At 56.0% G+C, this 18,476-nt stretch overlaps 3 long non-coding RNA genes across 5 annotated transcripts; 2 read left to right on the top strand and 1 right to left on the bottom strand.

The window, feature by feature from the left end:
• The first annotated feature begins 483 nt into the window (after window positions 1-483).
• On the top strand, window positions 484-4,076 carry LOC134419317 (uncharacterized). Its single transcript, XR_010028007.1, has 6 exons — window positions 484-517; window positions 1,485-1,577; window positions 1,849-2,009; window positions 2,336-2,550; window positions 2,688-2,775; window positions 3,184-4,076. It is a non-coding gene; the product is annotated as an uncharacterized LOC134419317 (long non-coding RNA).
• Window positions 4,077-8,090: 4,014 nt separating this feature from the next.
• LOC134419318 (uncharacterized) lies at window positions 8,091-16,758 on the top strand. Of its 3 annotated transcripts, XR_010028009.1 has the most exons (5): window positions 8,091-8,192; window positions 11,546-11,658; window positions 12,243-12,321; window positions 13,202-14,826; window positions 15,432-16,037. It is a non-coding gene; the product is annotated as an uncharacterized LOC134419318 (long non-coding RNA). The 3 variants fall into 3 exon arrangements; XR_010028008.1 differs by lacking the exon at window positions 8,091-8,192 and having other exon boundaries at window positions 11,197-11,658; XR_010028010.1 differs by lacking the exons at window positions 8,091-8,192; window positions 13,202-14,826; window positions 15,432-16,037 and adding an exon at window positions 16,570-16,758 and having other exon boundaries at window positions 11,197-11,658.
• Window positions 12,866-15,568, bottom strand: LOC134419319 (uncharacterized). Its single transcript, XR_010028012.1, has 3 exons — window positions 15,467-15,568; window positions 13,741-13,857; window positions 12,866-12,974 (listed from the first exon to the last, which is right to left on the bottom strand). It is a non-coding gene; the product is annotated as an uncharacterized LOC134419319 (long non-coding RNA).
• Window positions 16,759-18,476: the final 1,718 nt, after the last annotated feature.

The raw sequence follows: 18,476 nt of genomic DNA on the forward strand, positions 1-18,476 counted from the left end.
TATATAAATGAAACAATAAAGGGCTTGAAAAAGTTAGAGAAGATTATCTGTATGAAGGAACTACAAACAGCTCTGTGTACGCGGAGCTCTTTCTCCCTGCTCCCGCTGGAAAGGCGAAATCCGGGATCTGGGATTGACTGAAACTGGGATTTATGGGCACCCCTAAAACAGCTGCGCATGCGCGGTGGCAGCTACAGCCTCAGTGCTGCCGTCTTGTGGACACACTCGGTACTGCAGCTCCGAGTGCGCCGGGCCCTTCCCGCGGCTCCGCCGGCACCGGGACCGGGACATGGAGCTGGGCCGGGACCGGGACATGGAGCTGGGCCGGGACCGAGACCGGGACAACGATGGGGAAGGCAGTGAGATGCCGCGGGGCCCTTGGCCAGGGCCGCTCCCGGCAGGAACCGCAGTTGTTGTGCCAGGAGCGCAGGCGCGGAGCCGGGAGCGGCAATGGCGGAGCCCGGGGAGCGGCGGGGCCGGGCCGGGGGCACCGGGGGCGGCTGCGGCGGGCTCGGAGGTGAGCGGGGAACGGGGACAGCCCCGGGCGGGGAACGGGGACAGCCCTGAGCGGGGAACGGGAACAGCCCCGGGCGGGGAACGGGGACGGGCCGGAGCGACCGGGGCAAATGGGGGAGTCGGTGTCCCGATGATTGGATCCGAGTTGCCGGGGAGGGCTCGGTGTGTCAGGGGAGGGAAAGCTGGTTAAAGGGCAAAGATACAGAGGAACAAGTGTTGTGAACCCCCCTTGCTATCTGACAGAGCAAACCTTCCAGTAATCCCAGTACATCTCTCTGAGGGACTCTGGGATCATAAGGACTTCCAGGAAAGCAAAACAAGCTCAGAGACGAGGGAATAGTCTACTGGTTGTTAATGATTTGATGCGTGTAGGAATGATTCTTGTATGTTTCACACTCCTCTTTTAACTCCTGGAATATTTTTAAAGTTATTCCTTTAACAAAATGAATTTGAGAATTTAAATCTGAGAGGAAATGGTGCATAGTAAATGCATGGAGAGATTATGGAATCCCCAAATGGTTTGAGTGGGAAGGATCGCCTCATTCCATCCCCTGCCATTCCATCCACAGCCCAGGGTGCTCCAAGCCCCATCCAGCCCGGCCTTGGACACTTCCAGGGATGGAGCAGCCAGGATTTCCCTGGGTTTATGGGCACAGGAGGGAGTTTCCAGCAGGAGCTGAGGCGTTTCCTTTGCTGTGCCAGCCCCAGCAGGGCTGTGGGAGGCAGAGGATGTGGGAGCAGGAGCTTTGCCCCTGCCCCGGGGGAGTCTCTGCTGTGCCAGCCCCAGCAGAGCAAACGTTTGTGGTTTCACATCCCGTTCCAAGGAGCTGCCGGGGCAGGAACGGGGATGGGCACGGAGCAGGGACGGTGCCAGGCACAGGGTGACATCCAGAGGGTGCCACCAGCCCGTCCCTGCTGCCCAGGCTGGGCTGAGCAGGCTGGTGACCGTCCCTGTGTTTGCTCTGCAGGGTGAGGAAGCCAGCCCTGGCGAGGAGGAGGATGAGGAGGTGTGAGAGGATGGAGACAGCGGCCACCAAAGGCTGGGGAAGGCCCAGCTCCAGGTAGGAGATGCTGCCTTCCAAGGAGAGGGACTTGTCTGTCCCACTGGAATTTGGGGTGTGAGGCCAATGGAACAAAGGGGTTGATTCCATTTACTTATTCAGGTTCTCATGTGCCTTAGGAGGTATTTGTGGGAAGGTCATTTTAGTGAGTTTGTACTGGGTTTGAGAGAATGTGACCCCTGGAGCAGAAATCCCTGCACAGCTTCTGTGTCCTGCCATGGCTCGTCTGAACAGTCCATGGGCTGGGCCTCCTTGTTTCCTCCTTCTCCAGGCTCTGGATGAAATCCTTCCTTTCCCAAGGGAGGGGAAAGCCAGCAGGATGTGAACCAGAGGTGCTGCTTCAGGAAAGCCCCTCCAGCCTGGGAAGGAGCTCCTGGCTCCAGACACGTTCCCAGTGCCCAGGAGCAGCAGGACCTGTGCTGTTCCCAGCAGGTGAGGCAGAGGTGCCTTTCCTTCCTTCCCTGCTGCACTTTGGTTTTTTGAGGGGTCTCTGGGGATCTGAGGGAGAAGTTCTTTGTCACTCCAGGGCAGAATTAGCCCTGGTCCCACTGAAAGCAGGAGGAATCATTTTATCGCTGTTTTTGGATACACATTTTGTGTTTTCTCTCTGTTGCTGACACCGTGTGGTGAAGCAGCAGCTCCCAAATTTTCAGTGCTGCTCCCAGTTTTGTTCATAGCTGGTAAACAAGAAACAGTATTTTGCTGCCCTGTGGTGATTGAATTAAGGACAAGGCTTCCCTCTTTGTTTAATATTCCAGAGAAAAGCTGCCAAGGAAGAAAGGAAGAGCTTTCCTTGGTGAAAACCTTCCCAGTCCCATGCTGGGTTTGCACACACAGGAGGCTCCATCCCTGCTGGAATCCAGTCACAGCCCCCAGATCAATGTGCACTTTAAGGTCTCACAGCCTGACCAGGACAATCTCCTGCCTCTGGACATGGAAAATCAGTTTTTCATTGTTACAGCACCAGCTCCAGGTAATTATGAAGTGGTGTAATGGTTTTTAAGTTGTGTACATGGAGGAAATTCACTGAGGCAGCCAACACTGCTCCGCCTTCATGGGCAACCCTGAGGGTCTGGGATCTTGATTTGTGGCTGTGAAATCTCCTCACAGAATCCTCTGAGGCTGAAACAAAGACAAGGAACCTTCTGAGATGGAACGAGCCAGAGCAAGTTGTTGTGGGGAAGGAAGATTAAAGATGGTAAGTGCTAAAACCTTTGTTCATCCTGACCTCTGTACTTGGCCTCTGTACCTGGGAATGGGTCAGCTCTGGAAATTTCCTGGAGACACTGGAGAATGATCCCTGGTCTGCTGAAAAGTGGGAAAACCCCACTGGCAATTGCAGCCCTTGAGGGAGGGCAAAAGGAGCAGGACCTCAGTCTGTGAGTGTGTGAGAAATAAGGGAGGGACAAATCTATGGATCATCCTGTACCTCAGGGCACCAGGAAAAGCCCCTGACCTAAAAACCTGAAGTGCTGTTCTACAGGGAGCCTGGGCATTGGGCTCACCCTAACTTTCCTTCCAGAGCTGGAAGAACACCCCACAATGTTGTTTGAGACATTCCTGACTGGAACTGGGGCCAACAGGGCACTTTCCTGTTTTCCTGTAGGATATGGGCTGTGACATGAATTGACTCCAGCAGGGCCCAAGATCACTTGGAAGGGGACCTTCACCCACACTCCCAAAAAGATGAGAAAGAAGAATGCCTGCCTGCAGCTGGCTGCAGCTCCTGGAGCTCTGGGGTTTCTGGCACACTCAGGCACATGGGATAATGCCAGAATCATTCAAACCTTGGGAGTAATGTAGTTAATACCACCCCTTGAGCTCCTGCCCATCGGCCACTGGCTGCAGATGGCTGTGGAAGTGATGGAGGCATCCAGGGAATGCTGATTGTTTTTCCCTCCCTTTGGCAATCTGGTCAGCAAAAATACTAATTGAGCTCTTCCAGCAGGGAAACATTTAAGCAAGAGGTGCTGAAAAGAATTGGAGTTTCTGATTTTAAGTCTCCAACCTTAAAGTCCTCTTTGGATTGTCACTGGTCCAATTTTCATGAACTGGTCACCACGGCCAGGAGTGTCCAATCCTGCTGGAAATGCCCTGGACCGGGATGTCATTTCATTTGATGCTGGTAAAGACCCTCTGGGTGACCCCCAGTCACTGGAAAGACTGGATTGGGCTCCCATGGCACTAATTCCAGGGATTCTGTTTTTGGGAATAGCACAGGAGCCTTTCCCTTGCCCCAGAGGAGCAGCAAGTGCCTCATATCCCCAGGATGGACCACAGAGAAAATAACAGGAATATAGAAATGCCCCACACTGGGATTTTGTGGTGCTCTGAATGACTTTTGGATTTATAATGTTAAAGGGGGGCTGTGGAATGGCTTCTCTCCTTTTTATTGCTATTGTTCTCACTGCTCTTGTTGCTATCACTGTTATGTGCTGTCATGACTATTAAATTATTATATTTGTCTTGGTTTCCATTATTAAAGTGTTCTGAGCTGGATTTTTGTCTCTGGTCTCTTCTCCATCGCACTGGGGGTGAGGGAGCTGCTGCTGGGGCCCAGCTGGGTCTGCCCCTGGCCCGGGGCACTTCTGGGGGTTCCGAACAGAAGGACTGGGGCAGTTTTGGGGCTCACAGAGAGACACCCAGTGCTGCGATTTGGGGGCTCAAAACTGGGCTCATTTGGCCAGGTACAGAAAGAGACACCCAGGACTGGTTTGGGGGGGCTTGAAACCAAGGTGCCTCAGACAGCATTTGGGATCTCAGAGAGAACAAGTTCTGCATTTTAGAGCCGTGGAGCAGAGACCGTGGCCCGTGTGTGGGAGGTCCTGAAACCGGGGTCACTCAGTGTTTGGGCTTCACCAAGAGAGATTTAATGCTGCACCTCGGGGGCTCGAGTGAAAGGCCAAAGGCCGCGTTTTCCTGCTCCGGGCGGCTCTTTCGGCCAGGGCCAGTCCGTGCCTCCGGGCTCCGAGCCCCGGGCACGGCCCAAAGCCGGGCTGCCTGGGCCGCAGCGGAGCTCCGGGGCAGGGGCCGAGCGCCGCGGGCGGGGCAGGCGGCGGAGCCCCGGGGCCGCGTTCGGGGCTCGGCGCGGGCGGCCGGGAGGGGTTCGGGGCTGCGAACGGAGCCGGCGCGTCGGGCTGAGCGCGGCATCCCGGGACCGCCCGGGCCCGGCCCCAGCGCCCGTCCCGGAGCGGCTCCTGCCGGTGCCGGTGCCGGCCCCAAGCGCCCTCAGTGCTGCGGGGCCGGGACCCGCAGCCCGCCCGGCGGGGGAGAGGCGGCACCGCCCGGAGCCCCAGAGACACCGGCGGGACCCGGAGCCGAGACCCCGGTCCCGGTGCCGCTCGCAGCCCCGGCCCGGCCCAGGTGAGAGGGGCGGGGCCGGGCAGCGACGGTCCCGCCGCCATCGCGGGCAGGGCGGGGCCCCGGGGCTCAGGGGCGGTCCCGGGCTCGGGGGCGGTGCCGGGCGGGGCCGGGCCCGGCTCAGGTGTGCGGGACGAGCCCGGCTCAGGTGTGCGGGGCCTCAGTGCGGCTGCGCGGGGCGGGGCCGAGGTGATTTAATGCCCGGAAATCGCCGCCGGCGCCATTTGCTCACTCGGAGCTCGGTGAGGCTGCGGCCGCGCTGGGCTCTCCCGGCCGCGATTCCTCTCTTTCTTCCCCCTCTTTTTCCTGCCCTTATCCTCCTCCTTCTTCCTCCCCCTTATCTCCTCTTTTCTACCTCTCCAGCTTCTTTCTCCTTCCCCCGCCATCCCCTCTCCCTCCCAGCTCCCCCTGTCCTCTCCCCGCTCCCCAGCCTCCCCTGCCCTCTCTCGCTGTTCCCTTGCACATCCCCGACCCCCCGTTCCTTTCACCCCTCTCCCTACTCTCTGCCCAGCCCGACCCCCCTCTCTTCCCCCTGTACCGCTCCTCTGTCCATCATTTCTCCCCGGACCCGGCCTTTCTCTTCCCCCCACTTCTCCCCAGCCCCTCTCCGTTCCCCACCTCATCCCTCCCTATTCCCGTCCTCTTTTCTCTTATTCCCCTCCTCTGTCCCCGTGTTCCCGTCCTCTGTCCCCTCTCCCTCTTTCCCCCGCAGCCGCGGGGCTCGGGGCGCCGCACAATAAAGCCCAGAGGGCCGGAGCGGCGCCCCCGCTGTCCCTGGAGCCCCCACACGGGGCCGGACCCGCTCGGCGGGACCCCCCATTGCAGTGCAAAGCACGGCCCGACAGCGCCGGGGCTCCGGCTGTCCCTACATCACACTGGGGGGCCCCGGGGGGGAGGTTGGGGGGGTGGTGGGTGTTAGGCAGGGCCCCCTCCTCAGGAGGGGGTCCCGGGGGGGAGGGGGGGTTGGGGTGGGGGGGGTAGGGCCCCCTCCGGAGGGGGGAGTCCGGGGAAAGAGGCGGGGCGGAGGGGGCACTCCCCCCACCAGGCCCGGCCCCCTCCCCGGGACCCCCTCCTGCGGACCGGGGCCCGGGGGGAGGGAGGGGGGCGGGTGTGGTGGGGGGGAAGCAGTGGGGGGTCCCGTCACTCTGCAGCGTGAACACACATAGAGATCACCGGACAGACAAACGGCCCCTCCCATTCTGCCCCCCCCCGCCCCACCCGTGTGATGTAGGAACAGCCGGAACCCCGGCGCTGTCGGGCCGTGCTTTGCACTGCAATGGGGGGTCCCGCCGAGCGGGTCCGGCCCCGTGTGGGGGCTCCAGGGACAGCGGGGGCGCCGCTCCGGCCCTCTGGGCTTTATTGTGCGGCGCCCCGAGCCCCGCGGCTGCGGGGGAAAGAAGGAGAGGGGACAGAGGACGGGAACAGGGGGACAGAGGGGCTGGTCGGGGTGGGTCAAGGATGGAGGGCAGGTGGGGGGCTCGGGGTGTGCAGGGGAGCAGGGAGGGGGGCAGAGGGGTGGCGGGGGTAGGACGGGCGCAGGATGGAGGATGAGGATGGAGCACAGGTGGGGGGGGTCAAGGTGAAGAAGGAAAACAGGGGGAGGTGGAGGAGGAGGATGGGTAAAGGAAGGAGAGGAAGGAGGAACTGGGGGGAAGGGAAGGAGGATGAAGGGGCAGGTGGGAGCCGGGCTAGGAAGGGAAGGAAGCGTGGAGGAAGGAGGGGTAGGGCAGGGTTGGGGTGTGCAGGGGGATAGGAAGGGTAGGGGGGACCGGCCCGGGAGGGAGCGGTTTGGGGGGGAGGGAGGGGAGGGTTAGGGGGAAGAGGGAGGGGGGGGTAGGGGAGGAGAGGAAGGGAGTGAGAGAGAGTAGGTATTGAGAAAAAGAGGTAAAGATAAGCGTAAAAGAAAACAAACAAATAAAACGATATGGAGTCCGCGCAGACGCAACCTTCCCCTCCGAGCGTCGAGGGGGCAAATGGCGGCGCCGGTCATTCCCGGGGTTTAAATCCTCTCGGCCCCGCCCCGCGCAGCCGCGCTGGGGCCCCGCGCACCTGAGCCGGCCCCGCCCCTCACACCTGAGCCGGCCCCGTCCCGCCCGCGCCCGTAAATCCCGGCGGATCCGCGCCCGCTCTGCTTTGTGCGCGGGATGCTCATCCCGGGATGCGGCGAGGCCGTCGCTGGAGCGCTGTGCGGAGCCCTGGACCGGGGGCTGCTCCCGGTGCTGCGCGGGGCTCGAGACGCTGAGGTGGGGCCGGGAACGGGACCCAGGCCTGGGGATTCGGCTCCGGGTCCTGCCGGTGTCTGCTGGGGGTCCTGGGTTGAACCGCTTCTCCGTCGCGGGGCCGCAGAACCGAGGCGGGATTGGTGCTGGGACCGGGACCGGGATCAGGATCGCCGCGGGAAGGAAGAGCCGCTCCGGGACGGGCCCGGACCGAGCCCGGTGCTGTCGTTCCCGCTTGCACCGCGGCTGCTGCGGGGCTGCGGTCCCGCTGCGGCTCCGGGCAGGTCCCGCTGCTGCCGTGGGGAGCCGGGGCTGTGCCGGTGCCGGGCCCGGCAGGAGGGCGGCGCATTCCCGGAGCAGGCGCTGGATCGCGGCTGGAATCGGGCGGGGCGCGGGGCCCGCCCGAGCCGGCCCCGGGACCCCTCCGGCCCCGCCGCTCCCTCAGCGCCGCCGCCCCGCGCGGCGCCCCCTGGCGGGCCCGGAGCGGCGCTGCGAGCGCGGCGGCCCCCGGGGCGCTCCCGGCCCGGTCCCCGCGGGGATGCGGAGCCCCCTCAGCCCCGGTACCCCCAAGGCCACCGTGCGCAGAGCGGGACCCGGACCCCCGTGCCCGCACCCCCGGGGCTCTCGCCCGCCGCGTCCCCGCGGAACGAGCGGGGCCGCATCACAGCGGGCCGGAGGAGCCGCTCCGGGCCGGGCGCTGCTGCTCGTGCTCCGACTGTGCCCGGTGCGGGACGGGGCCCTGCCCGGGCTCGGTTCCGCTCGGGCCGCTCACCCGACACCTGCCAGGTGAGACCTGATGCTCTCCCTCCTTTCCCCCACTTTCACTGTGGGTCACACTCTCCAAAGCAAAAAAAGCCTCTGGGTTTAAAAAGCCAGTGAAAACTGTTTATTCTTTATTTTCATGTCATCAGATATCCTGAGTGGGAAGGGACACACCAGGAGCACCAGGTTGAACCCTTATGTGAAGGGTTCAGCTGGGGATTGAACCCACCATCTGGGCATTTTCAGTACCCTGCTCCAACCAAGCCAATCTCAGGTAATGGCAACGTCCTGCCTGGGACAGGAATGCCAAATGCCAGCAGGGGAATTGCTTTGCCAATGCTGCTTTACACACCAGCCCTTGGAGCGTCCGTAGGGCACAGCTTCATAGACAGCACCTGACCATGGAACAACATAGGTGAACTGTTGTGTGACAGCACAAAACTCTGCTGTGTAATCCTGATTTCCTGCCCTTCCCAGCATTTCCTAAATAGCTGTAAAGGTGCTGATGCCGTGTTCCTTTCCAGGGAGAAACGAGCAAGGCCAGTCCTGAGGGCTCCCTTGGTCCCAGGCCGAAGCTCTCCTGCAGTGTCAGGGCTGGTCCCGCCTGCCGAGGGGCGTTTCCTGCAGGTGAGCGCTCACAGCCCCGAATCGCGGCGGGGCTGAGCCCGGCGCTGCTTCTCAGGCCCGGCGCTGCCCGGAGCCCTCGGGCCCTGCTGCTCCCTGCCAGGAATGTCCCTCGGCGCTCCCTCCGTGTGTCCCGGCCGGCCGGGAACGCGGGGCGGGAGGAGGCCGAGCCCTGGGAGGGAACCGGCCCCTCCTGTCCTCGGTGCGGGCAGGGCAGGAGCTGCGCCTCAGTGTCCTGCCCGTGCGGGCAGCGTGCCAGGCACACCCGGGGCGGGCACTGGGATGCCCGGGCAGCGCTGGGATGGGCACGGACCAAGGGCTGCCCGCGGCTCCTGGGCCAGGGGCTGCTCTGAACGGGCCCCGGAGCTGCTGCAGCCCGGACAGAGCCCCCTGACACCCCAAAAACACCCCAGGAACAGCTGCCATTGCCCGGGAGTGCTGCACGCTGGGTCTGCAGAGAGCCCAGACAGCAATTCCCGGTGCCACCTCCTGGAGCTCCCACACAGCCACCAGGGGTGTCCCAGCCACTCCAGTCCCTTCCCTTCCAGCCTGGGGACATCCTCCAGCAGCAGCCTTAAAGCCAAGGGAATTCCCCTCACAGAAATTCAGTCCCAAGCAAGGCCCTCGGAGGTGCCCTAAAATAAAAGGTTAGAGTTAGATGAAGTTTTGTTTGGACGAAGTTTGGAGTTTTTAGGGAGCCAGCTGGAACTGCAGAACTGCTGGGAAGCTTGCACAGGTGGGTCACGCTGCAGGTGCCCTGAAGGCAGGGATGTGCATCCTTTCCTCAGGGAAAAGAACTCCCAGAGGCCACTCCTGCCCTGGGCTGCTGTAAAACATCAGCGGGAGCCCGAGCCCAGGGGTGGAGCCCATGGAATTCCAGGGAACTCTGTCAATGCCTCCGGGGACATGGGTGGGGCTGGGGGATGAATAAATAGCAAAGGGTGATAAATAGCAAATGCTATGGAATATCAACCTGTTCTTGTCCTGATCCCACTGAGCTTCCTTGGAGCCTCTGCTGGCTCCTGGCACAGCTGGTGTTCAATAGGCAGCTCTGTGTGGGAATATCCATGCTGCATGAGGATATCCATGGATATCCATGCTGCAGGAGGCACTGGGAGGTTATTCCAGTAGCAATTCAGCAGGGAATGGGGGGGCCACAGATATAGTTCCTCTAAACTAGCAAAGCTGATACTGAACCCCAAATTAGGCACCACACAGGGAACAATCTCTGTGCCCTGTCAGCCAAAGCCCCTGGGCTGGGAAATTTCAGCAGCCAATTTTTATTTTTGCAAGAAAGCATTCTTTTTCTACTCTGGAGATTACTGCAAGACTTACCCTAAAAATCTTCTCTACCTGTGCACTCCCCTATTTTTTTTCTTTACCCTACAGTTTTTACCCCCCAGTAATTTCCTTACCTGTCCATAACTGGTTACCTCAGTTTACCCCATCAAGTGCATCCTCTCTGCTACAGATCACCCCAGATTTTACCCCTGAAATTTCCCCTACCTCTCCACCACTGAGTGAGTACCTCATTTTTACCTCAAAATGCTCATTTTCTGCCATGGCAAGTCCCTCAAGTTTTATCCCCAGATTCACCCACCTGTCCACAGCAATTCCCTCAGGATATTCCTGCTCTCTCCTAGAGATAATCTCACATTTTAGCCCCCAGTTTTCCCTACCTGCCCAGTACTGATAACCTCCTTTTCACCTCAAAATATCCATTGTTTCCTCTACAGATTAACTCAGATTTTATTACAAAATATCCATTTTGTCCCCTATTTACCAACTAGATTTTACAACCAAAACCACACAGGTTATGTCTCTTATCCCCAAAATGTTCATTCTGTCCCCTGCAAATTATGTCAGATTTTTTCCCAAAACCACTTATTGTTCCTACATAATTACCGCAGGGTTTGCCCCCCAAATTCTACCTAATGTTGATCACTGATCATTTCTACCTCAAGATGTTCATTCTCTGCCCTACAGATCTTCCCAAGTTTTACCCCCAAAATTTCCTTGCCTGCCCCCAGTGACTGCCTCAGTTTATGTCAGTGTTCACTCTCTCCCTTGAGATGACTCCAGTTTTACTTCCAAAATTTTCCTTACCTGTCCATAACTTATTACCTCATTTTTACCTGAAAATAGTAATTATCAACCTTAAGATTATTTCAAGTTTTACCCCCTAAAATTCTCATCCACTAGTGATTCCCTCATTTTCCTTCAATATATTTATTTTCGATTATGTAACTTCTCTCAAGATTTACCCCCCAAATTCTCCATCTATTACTGATGATCTAATTTTTACCTTAAAATGTTCTTTCTCTGCCCTACAGATTATTTAATATTATTTTTGCCCCTCAAAATTTCCCTATCTGCCCACAACTCATTCCCTCACATTACCTCAGCATGTTCATGCTCTCCCCTAGAAATTATCTCAGATTTAGCCCCCAAATTGTCCCTACATGCTCAGTACTCATCACCTTATTTTTCCCTCAGTGTGTTAATTCTCTACCCCTGATATTTTGTCAAGTTTTGCCTCCAAAATTTTCCTTGTCTACTACTGAGTACCTAATTTTTACTCCAATACATTCATTCTGTCCCCTACAGACTGCATTGAGTTTTACCCCCAAAATTTTCCTTCCTGTACAATATTGATTAGCTCTTTTCTGCTCCAAAAATTTGCATTCTCTCCCCTAAACATCACCTCAGCTTTTCCCTCAGAAATGTCACCTTGCTCCCCTTGACATCCTCACGTTTTCCTACACAAACAGTTCTTGTGTCCCCTCTCAACTGTCCCAGGTTTTCAGCTAAAAATGTCACTTCTGTCCCCTCTGAGTTACCCCAGGTTTTCCCTGTTAGGAGCTGCAAGGAATTCGGGCAGGGCAAAGGACAGCAGGGAATTCTGTAAATTCAAAGCCAGAGAGAGAACATCTACCAGCAAAGGGGAAAGGTTTCAGAAAACATTTCTGCAATTACTAATTAATAATCATTTCCAATTCCCAGTGAGAAGAACATGAATTCACCACCATTAAGGCCTGGCAGTTCCCTGAATGAGACCTCAGTGCACATCCACAGAGGCAATTCCAGCATCTGAAAGAAAAAGCAAGAAGAAAAAGGTGATTTCTTCTCTTTCAAAGTTATTTCAAGTTCTCAGACCCAAACCAACCTTTGCCCTTGATTCTGGTGACTCCTGAGCAGTGGGCACAGGTCCTGTCACTCATGCTGATGGGAGTGATGCTTTCTGGGGAAATCAGCTGATTTCCAAAGTTCACTGCCTGCCCCATGCCTGATCTGCACAGGAGAAACCCTCTTGCATGAAGGGATTTGGCTCCATCCAATCCCCTCTGCCCAGGCTGTTCCATGGGGATGTTGCCAGGCTGGGGCAGCACAGGGAGATGCAGCTCTCAGCCCTCTCTGCTCCAAACACAGCTCTGGGCTCTTTGCAAACTCCTCTGCTGTGAGGTTTTCTCCAGGAGAACTCAAGGAATGGCTCACAGCAGGTGGAGATGAAATTATCACCCAGGGAAGGAAAGGGTAAATATTCCTGTAAGAGCCTTTGGGATCTGCTGGGCTGAACTGGGAAGGGGACATTCATTCCCTGCAGTGCCAGTGCACAACAACCTCCCACACAAAGCACAGACTGCCAGGTGGGGTCTGAATGCACCGCTTGCACAAACCTCATTGTTCTTCTTCCTTTCAGGCACTTCTGCAATCCAACCCTGAAGCTGAGCAGCCCGAAAGCTCTGAGTCTGCTCTGGAACAAAAGGATCCTCCCAGGGGTGAGGCCCATTCCCAGCAAACCCTCCCAACAGGCCCAGAGGCACCACCGGAGCTCCTGTAGGGGCTGGGAAGGGCTGCCAGGAGGACACAGCCCCAGGGGTGGCAGTGGCAGTGACAGCAGCAAATGGCCACGGTGGGATGGCACAGCAGAGAGACCAAGGCCAGCAATGGCCACGGCAGCTGCAGGGTTAATTCTGCTCCCTGCGCTGCCCCAGCCCCGCAGGAAATGCCCAGGGGGAACAGAAACTCTCAGGGTGCACAAAATGCAGCACCTGTGCCCCTGATCCTGCCTGAGCTCAGCGTGGGGGGCCAACCCCCCAGGGTCAGCCCTGCCCTGCCCTGGATCAGCCCCAGACACTGCCCCAGCTCCCAGCTGCTCCCGGGGCTGCCACCATGCCTGGCAAGGGGACAAAGGTGACAGAGCCCCTTTGGACAGGGCTCTCTCTGGGTCTCGGGTGTTGGGGACTGCAGGGACAGCCTGAAACCAGGGCAGATCCCTCTGGGTTTGTGACACTCTGGGGACAGCTGGGGACTCACCCCACACCACGGCAGAGCCAGGGACCCTCCAGTGCAGCTGGAGCCCGTTGGGTTTGGCTGCTCAAACTCCAAAGCTCTGGGCAAAAATGGGATGAGTTAAGTGGTTTTTCCTGTCCTGAAAGAGAGGAGAAAATGGAAATTAGGTCCACTCTGGAAATCAAAGGCTCCTGGCTTTCCTAATTCTGTTCTGACTGCTCACTCCATAAAAAAATGAAAGGTGACACTGAATAAAAGTGCCCCTTGTCAACATTTTATTCCCTACTGTTCTAATACATAAAAAAAGATGCCTATTTTTTCTTATCACATTCTTTGCCTAATTTTAACAGAACATTTTCATTCCAGGCCCCACTTGTGAGTTCCTGAATCTTTTGCCATTGGACTTTGGACAAAGGAAGAGAAGGATCTGTTCCACACAGGTGTCATCCAGCAGGGAACAGCCCCTGTGCCAGCCCCAGCCTGGGCTGAGCACGCTGCCTCACTGCCCCATTCTGCATCCTGGCTCCACTCCAGTCTGAGTTTTCCCCCATTTTCCATGTCTAGAAACAGGAACTTGTCCTGGTCAGGGTTTAAGACCTTAAAGTGCACATTGATCTGGGGGCTGTGACTGGATTCCAGCAGGGAATTCATGGTTCTACAAATGAAAACTTCCAGGGAGCAGCACTGAAAATTTGGGAGCTGCTGCTTCACCACACGGTGTCAGCAACAGAGAGAAAACACAAAATGTGTATCCAAAAACAGCGATAAAATGATTCCTCCTGCTTTCAGTGGGACCAGGGCTAATTCTGCCCTGGAGTGACAAAGAACTTCTCCCTCAGACCCCCAGAGACCCCTCAAAAAGCCAAAGTGCAGCAGGGAAGGAAGGAAAGGCACCTCTGCCTCACCTGCTGGGAACAGCACAGGTCCTGCTGCTCCTGGGCACTGGGAACGTGTCTGGAGCCAGGAGCTCCTTCCCAGGCTGGAGGGGCTTTCCTGAAGCAGCACCTCTGGGAAGGAAAGGGCTGTGCAAGACATGGAGTGGGAGTTTACAATAACAGTAATAGTAATAACAGTAACAATAGTAACAATGACATGAATAATTAATAATAATAATAATAAGGAAGAGCAGCAAAGGGAGCAACAATAATGCCAAGGGAGCAGGGAGGATGCTGAGCTTTAAACAAGGTTTGAGTGAGGCAGCGTCTCCTGGTCTCTCTGAAGCACAGCTCCAGGCCTGGGATTCCAGGAGCAGTGCAAACTCCCACTGGCCAATCCCTGGATTTGCCTCCTGCCAGCACTGGGCACCTTGGCCATGTCTGGCTCAAGTGCTCCAGTGCTGCTGCCTGGAGGGATGGGGAAAATGGGCATTAAACCCCTTCCCACAGGGCTGGCTCTGAGCTCTGCCTGGGGAAAGCATTGGGCACCTCTGGCATTTCAATGAAATCAGTTTCCATCATTGTGAAGAGACCCTGAATAAACCCAGGGCACATAAATAAACCTTTCTCCATACGGACAGCCCCAGGGAATCCACAGTCATTCCTATGCCTGCTCAAACAAACAGCAGCCAGTTTTTGGGGAGAGACTCCAGACTCTTGTCTCCCTCCCTGGCTGTAAAACACTTGCAGAGGCTTTGGAGTTCACACAAGCTTGTCAGGATCTGGATATTTAATTTCAATTCCATTCATATACTAAGGGATTGGAAGAGTCCTAAAGGCACCTCCACTCACACTTTAATTTTTAGCCCACTACCACAGATGAATTGGGATGTTCTTTTGTTAGGAACACCCCACCTTCCTCAGGCATCTCCACGTGGGAGATAAAATAAATGTGGACAAGAGTTTGGAATGCAGCTTCCAAGTCAAGCTCCCTGCTAGGAAATGACCCCAGCTCTCTGCTACCTTGGGCTGTTTCAAACACAGCCTGACCCATGTAAGAAAATGGAATCAACCCTTTGTTCCATTGGCCTCACACCCCGAATTCCAGTGGGACATGTTGTGGTGTGCTGTAATGTCCCATTTTGGCCTTCCAGGTCACTTTCCCAGGTGTGCCTATACGTCTCTCCCTTCCCCCTTGCCCCCATGCTGAGTGAGTCCTGTCAATCAGGCTTAACATTCCAGCAAGGCTTCGTGTGGTTGGTCAAGTTCAAAGGATGCCCCTATGCCCAGAGGTCATTGGCCTTTCTGGGTGTCATCTTCCCCTGAGACCCTGCCCCTCTCACCTGGTTGGTGGCTCACCTGTACCTCCCCTCCCCCTGTCCCTGAGCTTAAAAGGTGAATCGAGCCATGCGGCCGGAGTTCTGTTGGAGCAGTTCCTCACGTTCAGACCTCTGTAACCATGGAATAAACCTCTGGACATTAAACCCTCCAGCGGAATCCTCTCCTTTTTCTCTTCACCATCGCCTGAAGCTCTCCTCCTGGGTAACGGGGTTCCTTACAAGCCTGGACTTGTTCAGTGCCCGGCTGCAACCAACAGCAAGCCAAGGTATCTCTGGGGTGACACACCGCAGTTGCTGCCTTTGGCCCGGCAGCGAGGGTCAGACTGGCCCAGGCACAATCTAACTGGTAATATTGGGAGCCTTTTTTTCCAATAGGGACAGACAAGTCCCTCTCCTTGGAAGGCAGCATCTCCTACCTGGAGCTGGGCCTTCCCCAGCCTTTGGTGGCCGCTGTCTCCATCCTCCCACACCTCCTCATCCTCCTCCTCGCCAGGGCTGGCTTCCTCACCCTGCAGAGCAAACACAGGGACGGTCACCAGCCTGCTCAGCCCGGCCTGGGCAGCAGGGACAGGCTGGTGGCACCCTCTGGATGTCACCCTGTGCCTGGCACCGTCCCTGCTCCGTGCCCATCCCCGTTCCTGCCCCGGCAGCTCCTTGGAACGGGATGTGAAACCACAAACGTTTGCTCTGCTGGGGCTGGCACAGCAGAGACTCCCCCGGGGCAGGGGGCAAAGCTCCTGCTCCCACATCCTCTGCCTCCCACAGCCCTGCTGGGGCTGGCACAGCAAAGGAAACGCCTCAGCTCCTGCTGGAAACTCCCTCCTGTGCCCATAAACCCAGGGAAATCCTGGCTGCTCCATCCCTGGAAGTGTCCAAGGCCGGGCTGGATGGGGCTTGGAGCACCCTGGGCTGTGGATGGAATGGCAGGGGATGGAATTAAATGATCCTTAAGGTCCCTTCCCACTCAAACCATTTGAGGACTCCATGATCTCTCCATGCATTTATTGTGCACCATTTCCTTTCAAATTCATTTTGTTAAAGGAATAACTTTAAAAATATTCCAGGAGTTAAAAGAGGAGTGTGAAACATACAAGAATCATTCCTACACCCATCAAATCATTAACAACCAGTAGACTATTCCCTCGTCTCTGTGCTTGTTTTGCTTTCCTGGAAGTCCTTATGATCCCAGAGTCCCTCAGAGAGATGTACTGGGATTACTGGAAGGTTTGCTCTGTCAGATAGCAAGGGGGGTTCACAACCCTTGTTCCTCTGTATCTTTATCCTATAACCAGCTTTCCCCCAGAATGGTGTTGTGGGAGAAGTTTGGAATTACTAGAAATAAATCAGGTTCATATTTTGCCCCACTGTTTCCCAACCACTTCCAAACTTTTGGAATTACCCTCACATGACACCTAGAAAACAACTGTGAAAACATCAATCAGAGAAATACCTTGAAAAGAGAAAACCACATCCAGCAGCAGCCAAAACAATCTCATTTCTGTTCTTACCTGGTCTCCAGGCACTCCTGCCAGAGCTCCACACAGCCACTGCCATTCCATGAGGCTGAGGAGGCAGTTTTGGACGTGTTCTTTGCCGTGAGATGGGACAACCGAGTCCAGAGAGTTTTCGTCGTCCCTCGCAAGTCACCCCACGAGCCCATGGTATGAGCGGGTCCGGCGCCGTGCGGGGCTCCAGGGCCAGCGGGGGGCGCCGGCTCCGGCTCTCTGGGCTTTATTCTCCGGTGCCCGAGCCCCGGCTACGGGGAAGGAGGGAGAGGGACGGAGGATGGGGGGAGGAGGGGATAGGGATGGGTGAGGGAGCGGGATGATGGACGGTAAAAGCGGTAGAGGGGCAAGAGAGGGGAGTCGGGTTGGGGAGTGGGGTGGGGAGGGTCGGGGATGTGCAGGGGAGCAGGGAGAGAGGGTGCAGAAGGCTGGCGAAGGGGGAGAGGAAGGGCAGGGTGGGAGGGAGAAAGAAACTGGAGGGGGTGGGAAAGCAGAGATAAGGGGTAATCGAAGGAGGAGGATAAGGGCAGGAGAAAGAGGGGGGAAAAGGAGAGGGGTACAGGACGTGGGGGGGCCTCACCCGGGCCCCGCCGGGAGAGCCCAAGCCAGCAGCAGCCTCCCTGCCCTCCGGGTGGGCAAATGGCGCTGGAGGCGATTTCCAGGGATTAAATCACCTCGGCCCCGCCCCGCGCAGCGCTGCTGGGACCCCGCACCTGAGCGGGCCCGCCCCGCGCACCTGAGCCGGACCCGCTCGGTACCGCCCGGGACCGCGGTGTTGATGCGTGGTTGTTTCTCCATCACATGGGCAAGAAACTCAGGCGGGACCTAGAAGGGATGGATACATGGCCTTGTATCTCCCTAAGAAATCTGTTACTTTTACACCTGAACAGTTAGGGTACTTCTCGTACTGTAAAACCCTTAACACCTCCATAAAGATGTATAAATCCAAGCAGAACACAAGTATAATGTGGTGTCTTACATCTTTCAGCTATTTCATTAAGGCTTATCATATAAGTGTTTATCTCAACGTACACAAACCAAGGGGAAACCCGGCACTCCCATCTCTGTCCTTCATTACGGCAACCTCTCTGTGCAAAAAGGAATACAATTTCTGCCCCAGTACTGCTACTGGGTCATTTCTGCAGCCTCAGTTGTTGTTATAACTCAAAATTTGTTCCTTGGAATTTGATGGTGAACTGCTGATATTGTTAATTGGATAAAATATGTATTTATAAAAAGGAAAGGCCATAATTTGCTTAAAACTTGTTTGATGGAGTTGATCCTCTTTCTTTAAAATTCCATTTACTGCTTATGTCAGCTTTATTTCCATGAGGACTCAGCAACCAACTCATGAAAAAATATATCACACAAACTGGAATAAAATCTAATTTACTTTCTTTTTTGAAGGAAAAGGAACCCCTTTTGGAGCTAAGGCTGCTTAATATTTAAGGGGAATCAAGTTAAAACAGGTCTTTTATCTCTGACTATTTGTCATTTGGAAGTTTATAGATGCTAGATCATTCTGCTATCCTACATACAAAGAGAAGGGTCTCCAGTTCTCGTCCATCCCCTCAAAACTAAACAAAGTGTCCTCCCTACACTGGCAAGCCATGTGCCAGAAGTATTTTTCTCTCAGAAGCAAAAAAAGCAAAAGGATACATTTGCTGTCAGTCATACCAATGACACTTGATGAAATCTGTAAGGTTATTCAGTTGTAAATGGAGACAGAATTTGAGCAGAAATTAATTTTCAGACACCTGGGAATTTTTCAGTCTGTTTCTGTTACTCCCTGCAGGTAAAATGCCTGTATTTACTCGATTTTTCCAATTCCCTGCTTGCACCTGCTGATTTCAATTTGGTTTTAGAGTTTCCCTGGCAGCTGAGAGGCTTATTTTCCTTCCAGAGGCTAAAATGAAGGTGA

Source organism: Melospiza melodia, chromosome 6 (genome assembly GCF_035770615.1).
Source record: "Melospiza melodia melodia isolate bMelMel2 chromosome 6, bMelMel2.pri, whole genome shotgun sequence".
In the NCBI taxonomy this organism is placed as follows: domain Eukaryota; kingdom Metazoa; phylum Chordata; class Aves; order Passeriformes; family Passerellidae; genus Melospiza; species Melospiza melodia.